This window comes from Ambystoma mexicanum, chromosome 2q, assembly GCF_040938575.1.
Source record: "Ambystoma mexicanum isolate Mex_15411 chromosome 2q, UKY_AmexF1_1, whole genome shotgun sequence".
Classification (NCBI taxonomy): Eukaryota; Metazoa; Chordata; class Amphibia; order Caudata; family Ambystomatidae; genus Ambystoma; species Ambystoma mexicanum.
The window spans coordinates 890996906-891005373 of NC_090924.1; positions in this window are offsets into that span (position 1 = coordinate 890996906).

The following is an 8468-nucleotide window of genomic DNA, read 5'->3' on the forward strand; positions in this document are numbered from 1 at the left end:
CCATACCAGCTGAATCTCATGTGTTTAGTTCTAAATCTGATCATCTTAACTCTGCATTAACTAAAGTTGTTTTTCACTGAATGTATAGATATAGACACTATCAATGTGTTAGCTTTAGAAAGAAAGACACACACAACACACGCATATGTATGCATGTATGTATATTATGGCCCATCAGATTGATTCTGCAAAGTTTGGTGAGGTTTCGTGCGAAATGTGTGGTTTTTCCCCATAAACACAATATAAAGAAAATGTTGGTCAATCCTACAGCCCAAACCGCTGGACGGATTTTCACCAAATTTGCAGCAGGAACAGCAGCTTGGTTCCAAAAGCGTTCTTTTGTAAATCCGGTGTAAATCCGCCCAGTATTTTATTTTAAAAAGGCCAAAAAGTAGGTCAAAATAATTGGTGATATCTGGGTTCGGTCGGGTATCCGATTGACCTACAAGGCGGCATAGTTTTAAACATGAGGTGCGTCAGATTTTTGGACATGCCCGCCATGTTGGATTCACGGACAGCGGCCGGTGTCCGCGAACATAGCGTTAAAAACATATTACAAAACACAACATTGCACTTGTCAAACTAATGAAACAATCTCTTGGGAGGTGAGGGGTGATGAGGATCGGATATGGCCTTAAAGAGCGCAAAAAAAGGATGCTTTTTTAACTCTGATGTCCGCGAACAGTCCTGATGCAGTCGTGGGATGTTCGGGGGCATCTATGCCTATTTCTGCATTACAGGGATGGAAAAAAACAGTTTTTGGATGGCTTATAACTTTGGCGCCACTCAATGAAACTGCATGACATTTTTAAATTTTATTCCAGACCTGTCTCTGAATAGTGCTGTTTTGCCAAGAGGTAACACAATTAGAGGGTGAGGAGGGGCAAAATATGTTAAAGGCTTATAAATGTGGTGTAATTTGATGAATCTGTACGAAAGTTTACAAAAAGATTTTAGACCTTGATATGAATGTTTTTGCAAAGTTTGATGGGATTTTGTCAAGAGTGGGCAAAATTAGAGGCGAGGTCTCAACATTTTTAGGTGGTTCATAACTTTGTTGCCGTTTGAGAGAGAAGTTTTCAGAAAAATTATAGACCCAACCATGAATGTTTGTGCAAAGTCTGAATGGATTTTGTCAAGTTGGGGCTAAGTTATATTACTATTTAATGCATGTACATTTTGACACTTTTCAAAAAATAAAACATGGGCGGGTTTGCAGCAAACCCATGCAAGGAGCATTGGGAAGGACGTGAAAGCATGGTTTTGCAAATGTGTCCGTGTTTTATTTTTTGAAACGTGTCATAACGTAGGTAAAAAAAGAGAAATACATTTGGTGACTGAGGTACAGCCGGTGGACATGGGTAGTGGTCAGATTGTCAAGGCTATGACCTGGACAATCTAGCTACTGGCCATGACCACAGGGGACTAGCAATGGGGTTAAGTGGGCATGGAAAGAAAAGATTCTGTATGTTGAACTGCTGGATGGGATTGCAGCAAATATGCACAAGGAGGGTCAGCAAGAACTTCAAAGCATGGTTTTACAAATATGTCCTGTGTTTTATTTTTGGGAAAGTGTGAAAATGTAAGTACACAAAACAGTGATAGAACATTGGTGTCTGGGCAATGGCCCTGGCCGTCAGCAAGGAGAAATGTGCACTGTACTTTGCTTATTGGGGCATGCGCGAAGCGGTAGGTTTGAATAGGAAAAAATATTCTGCTTGCGGTTACAGCCTGCAGTGGTGGACTAGATTACAACAAATTTGCGCAAAGAGCATTAGCAAGGACCTAAAAGCATGTTTTTGGAAATATGTCTTGTGTTTTATTTTTCCAAAGTGTAACAATGTAAGCAGAAAAAATAAGGATGTACATTTGGTGGCTGGGTAGTGGGACTGGCCCTCTGCAAATGCAAATGTGTACTCTGGTTTGCTTATTGGGGAATGCGGCATGGCCGAAGCCCATGCCCAATGGATTTGGAGACTGGCCATTGGTTACATTATTAAGGTATAGTGGACATTGAGCTAAGATGCAGGGTAGGTACAGTGAATAATAGGTGGTTTGTTTGGGCTGGAGTTATGGTTGAGCCTTATGCCGTAGGCAATTGAATGATGATTTTCATCCCCAGTATGCGCTGCTGATAACGACAGACATAGGTATGTGTTGCAAAAAATATGTTTCTTAAAGGAGGTTTATAGTTCTTTCATATATATATGAAAAGAGATTTATTCATAACTTATATAGTTGTGTAACAACATGAAAAATGTTCACTGATAGAAATCTATTAAATTGACATAAAAAACTTTGGTAAAGGGATGTTACGGTTAAGATGCATCCCATCCTTGGGACTCCTCTGCTCCAGTAATTAGACAGTGGCTTCCCACCTTGGCATCCCTTGGCATTTCCCTCCTGGGTTCTAATGAGCACTTGCCCATCTATACTAACACTTCTATTGCTGCACTTCTCACTGCACAATGCGTATGTGCATGCATAGGAGCACTGTTTACAATTTCTTTGTATAAGGGACATGCATATGAAAAAGATTTGTTGAAGATTAAGTGGCAGTTGGTGTGTGGAAGCTTAATATGGTCATAGGGTTATATGTACAGTTTTTAGAAGTGATTGGTGGATGGATGTATGACTATTTGAAAGCAGGCATTGAGGGAGTGTTACACATATAAAATTAAAAAGGGTAGAAGGGCTGCCCTGTGTAATGGTGTGCACGTGCCATCCGGGTCTTTTAATGATGCATGGCCTGCAAAGTGGACGGTGGAGGCCGCTGATAGTTATAAAGGTCCATCGATTATGGTCCTTATTGTATGCTAGAGAAAAGTATTTGGGACAGAATATTGTTTCTGTCCTTTGATATTTTTCTCTAGTATACAAATGTCCATTATTCCCATTAGCGTAACAGAAAATGCTAATGAAATGTTGGCGAATCTTATTGAGAACTACTTTACTGAGAAATGTAATGTAGATGGAGTGTATAAGATTTTTTTTTTCTTGTTCTATTTTTTAACTGTGAAAGGTGGTTCCTAAAGGAACCTTTTGTTTGGAGTTTTTTGATGTTTTATTTTGTATCGATTCTTTTTTTCAGGAGAGGTCAGAAAGTAAGGTGGGGAAATGATGGAAGAGGCACCAACTACAAATGTGGAGGGGCAGGTGGACAGGGGAAGATGTTGCACGTGTGTTACATCTAAGGAAGGGGGCAGTGTTTCAAATGCTCCTTGATTACAGCTTCAAAAGCACTTCGTAATTGCTCCCCCCCCCCCTGCAGAGTGGTGTGTTGCAATATCTACAAAGTACTAGTGTCTTCAAAAGATGTGGATCAACAATCTATTTTATCGCTTGCAAGGTAGCTGGTGGGATTTTGTGTCCCACAGAGGTGGGCTGTGTGGTTACAGTATTGGTTGAGGAAGATGAGGTGGCTGAAGACAACCTACTACTTCCTAAGAAAGGAACAACCTTTCTGACACCATTGCGGCAGTTGGATTTGGTGTGACGGCGCATGGACGTGGTCCCATAGGAGTACTGTCCAGGTAGCCACCGACTTATTACAACGCTGCATTCAGTGCATTTCCATTTGGTAGCTTTAGCCTTTGGTACATTCCCTACAGTGGTAAAGAACTGCCACACCCATGGTTAAGTACTGTGCTTCTTTTGTTGTGTGGGTCCTCCAGCTGGTGTTGGCTCTTGGGGAGGAGAGATGGCAATAGCTGATGCCATTTTAAAGATAAATAGCAGTTTAGCTAATATTATTCCAAGTATGTGCTGTGTACTAGATTATTAATGGATAATGAGGAAGAATATGTGTAGGAGCTGTGCAAGAGTAAATTTTAAGCTTCAAGATTCTTAGATGAGCTGAAAATGCAGTTCCGAACTGTTCAGGAAGCACGGATGTATTTGTGAACACATCCTACCATGCGCAAGCGCGTGGTCACGTGACACTGTACGGAAAATCTGCAATGACGGCAGACGTTCACGGACGTCGACTAACACAAAAAGAGTGGAAAATGTTGCAAAAAGTGTATAGAAGTGTTCAAAATGATGCTAGAAGGTGGGGAATGGCAGAGTTGGACAAAATGTTGCTATAGTGGGGTACGTATGATATTAGTAAGTTGTAGAAAATTAGCATGCACTGGTAAAAAGGGACGTTATGGTTAAGTTGCACTAATTAAAAACCTATGAAATTCACTAAAAAAAGTTCTTAGAGGGATGTTATGGTTAAGTTCAGTGCTAAGACTAACACCCAGGACATGAAAGATGACATCACAAATGTCATTGATGACATCACTGAAGACAACACATATTAAATTAATTTTAATAAACATCCCTACAAGGGGTTGAGTTTATAATGTTGGAAACAAGATGTTAGGGGTGATTGGGAGACCAATCATGAACTCCTTAACATGAACTACTTAATGTATTAAAGAATGTAATTATGTAAACAAATCATAATATTCTAGTTTTGTCGTTAGTAGAGGAACCTAATCATACATACACATAGGCAATATTTGCAGCATGCACCATAGATGTACAATATTTTTCATCTGGTAATTTCCGATAGTAAAATAATAGTTCCTACCTTATGAGAGATTTGGGTAATGTTAAACATGGAATAAATAGGTAAAAATTGAAAACTTACCACACACTTCTGTTAGTAGATAAAATACATATAAAAACACACAATGCATACAGATTAGAGGCACATACAGGGAAACTAAAGTAAGGAAGGAAGAAACAGCACCAAAAAATGACAATAGGATTAGAGTTAATCATCATGTACACAAATTAATTGTGTGTATGGGGCGTGCTTATTGTCCCATATATGTGCACTACGAGCTCAGATTAAACTCTAAGCAAAGTACTTTAAGAAATATAAAAAGGTGAATGTGCAGATATATAGCACCTTTTTAAATTTTGGAAATTCTCACTGGCAGTAAAAACAAAAAACTAGCCTAATCATGTCGGTGTACAAAGTGGCCCAGATATGTGATGTCATCAATGGAATTTGTGATGTCATTCATATCCTGAGTGTTAGTCTTAGTAGTGCACAGTGGTGGCGCGAGTTATGGTTGCTTATCTTACCATAACTGGTGCATTTCTGGCGGGGGGGGGGGTTTGGTTTTACTTGTAACCATAATGTCCCTTTTAACGTGTTTTCATTGTGTGTATATATATCATATTTGGTGTGTGTCGTTCTTTCTATACATAACAAATTAATGAGCTTGTAATGTTCTAGGCTTTCCACAGTGTTTAAATACCTGCAATGCCATCCCACAAATGTCCATTAAAGAATTGCGCGGTCAGGAATATTATTCTCCCTATGGTTCGGCCATGAGTTTTTAACCATGAGTTGATCGATCGTACAAACATTTCCTATGCACCTTACCAGAGTTTTCGTCTTTTGTACACAATTGAAATCAGGCAGCAGGGCGTGGCCATCTTGTGTTATCTTATCAGTTGCCGCATCGCCCTGGGTGGACTGCCTTTGCGGCACTAAATCATATCCCCCGCCCCTGACATCACCAAATCATTGATATTCTCTGCCTCTCTCCATGATGTTACTGGGCAGCGTAGCCAAACGCGCCCAGTCGTCACCTACCTGACTTGACGCAGAACCCGGAAAACAACACACATCGTCTCACAACACAGAGCGTCACAATTCGTAATATGAAACTGTACTTTAAAAGGAAACCGCAAGACTGTACAATTGGTAAAGTATATTTATTTCACATTAAATGCTTCGAGAACATTCGGCGATTGACATATTCAATCAAAATGGAACTTTTTTTCTTTGCTCTTGATCCACAAATGTTTATGGCGAATCACACGCTGTTCCTTTTGTGTACACAGGGTGTTCGTTTTGGGTAAATAAAGCACTTTGGTCGCACAGTGAATTGCAAAGCTGGTCAACGATTTTTCATAAACTGAACTTACATGTAACTAACTCCAGTTTTGGAATGGACAACCTTATCATATCTTACATTATTACACCACTCCTTCAATTCAATCCCTTTCGGAATGGTCCCTGTCTCTCAAGGTCAAAAAACAATAGAACCTTATACTGTGTGTGCGATGCGTGGGCCTCCTCAGCTCGCAAGCAAAAATTCAAAGCTGGTGACCTTCACTCACAATGAACATACATTCTTAGTTTGCAACATCTCGTGTCAACGCATCCATGAGAACTGGAATTGTGAAGCATGGGCCCCGGAGGAAGAATGTGGGGGCTGTCACTGCTCGCTGTTCGTGGCGCTGCTGAGGGGTAGGGGAAACTTGCCAATGACAGAATGTGCCCTACTCCAAAATTGTAGTCGAGGAAACACAAAAACGCAGTCAAAGTGTGTCTAGTAATAGCCCCACCTCTGCTTATCTCACAGCCTCCTACCCCGTGGCATGTTTTCACAGTCAGTACTTCTTGCATGCCTAGTATCTTTATGTAGCCAAGGTCTCATCCCTTTTGTGTGATGAGCAGTTATTCAGCTGTTTGGGGAGCTGTATGGTAAGGCAACTGCCGAAACCCAAAGATTCGTACACACTGTTATCCATCGGGCCCTACCACGATAAATGAAGGTCCCACATAGCTCGACGAAACTGTGAAATGTGAAAGCACAGTGTTACATTGTATGGTAATAGTAAAAATGTTACTATTTTTCTTAAAAAAGGTCAAAGAGGATAGATTTCAAAAGAGGAATTGCATACTTTATGTGAACACTTTTTATAAAAACATTTTTAGCAAAAATAAAAACAAATGGTAATCATTTGTACCGGGATTTGAACTGTTCAACGAGCGCTGCTTTGGGTGGACATGGCACGTTGGCAATGTTTTGTGGCAATGTATGTGTGCTGTGAACAGATTTGCGCGCAATTCCATGAGTATGCATCTCTACGACATTAATAATAAGATATTTAACAAAAAATCGAATTCCATTTCCTCATATATGGTTTGACCACCCATTTTTTGCTTTTTTTCGTAAAGGCCATAGTGTAGCGAAGCATCTCTAAATTTCCTGCAATCCTAGATTGTTCACGTACTACATTCTCGTTATGCGCTAATACCACTAGTAATGTCCTATATTTCATCCCTCTGATGCCGAAATGCAATCTCTTTGGCCTGTACTTTAGGCACATATTGTGGAACACCTCCAAATCTCCTGTGTGACAGAATTCTGTGAGTCCCTTCAGATCTCTTGATAGAGTTTAATCAAACACAATCTTCTGAAGGGCTTTGTGTGGAGGTGAAGATAGAATCAACCACTTCTTCTTCCGTGCCTGCTCTGGGGACAAAGGGCAATTGGTGGAAATGTTGGTTTTCTGTCCAGTGGTGAACGTTGGAACAGTTGTGCATTAGTGACTGCCATTTTTCCAGTAGAATTTCCAGAGTCCCATCACATGTTTTGGAGCTCCACCAAAGATGGTTTCTGAAAGACTGAGACCACTGTGAAATACTTTCCAAACCTTTTCTTTTCCTTGCAGCTAAGATTTTTTTATTGATTGATTTGGCAACATGCCATATATCAAATTGATGTTTAATATTTGGAAACTGCTCTCTCATTGTCTTGGCTATTGAAACTTGTCTGTCCGTGACTATGAGGTCGATTTGCATTCCCCTCGATTGTAGATCTTCCAGTGATTTTATAAAACCAAGTTTCTCCATGGCCACTGAGGATTTACATTTGGACACCTGCACGACCAGCCAGCTCACATTTTTTTTACTTTCCATGTCCTGAAAGTGGTATGTGCAGTACTTAGCAGAAAATCCGGGGCTGTCACACTGTCCATCGCCGGCTAGCCTGAACCGTTTGTCGGAGAATGTACTTTGAATAGATAATTGTTCCATTTTCTAAGCTTCAGTAATGGCAGGGAATAGATAATCACGTTGATATTTGTAGTACTGTGTTTTAGAAATGAAATGGAGTCCCACAAACTGACAGAGACTGGATAACTTCCTGAAACTAGAACCACTGAAAAGTAAAGCTGCTGCACACAGTAGATTGCCAGCTGGCAGTTTCCCCAGCATTGGTTGAGCAGACCATGAAAATGTTTTATGTAACATTTCGCAAGTGGCATGTATTTTGAGGTTACTGCCTTGTGTTAGACGAGTCACATTCACCAATCGCTTCCCACGTACTTCCCCTCTCACTGAATGCACACATTTCAGCATCTTTATAATCTCCATCAAGCTGCTGTCGAATACTATGTATTTGGCCTCCTTTATTAGACTGTCATCCTGCATTATACTTGTTTCGGACTGAACCGTTGTGGACATATCAGCCAAACTGGACATACTATAGTTGAGATCTTTGTCTAGTTCGTCGGTCAATTGTGTTGATGCTTCAGTCTCTGTCATTTCAACATCTGTTACTTGACCGTGAATAGGAGAAAACATCAATGTCGACTGCTTTTTGGGTGGCATTTTTTTGGCGGGTGTCGATTGTGTCAAGTGCTCTGCGACTAATTCAAAAGTATCTTCA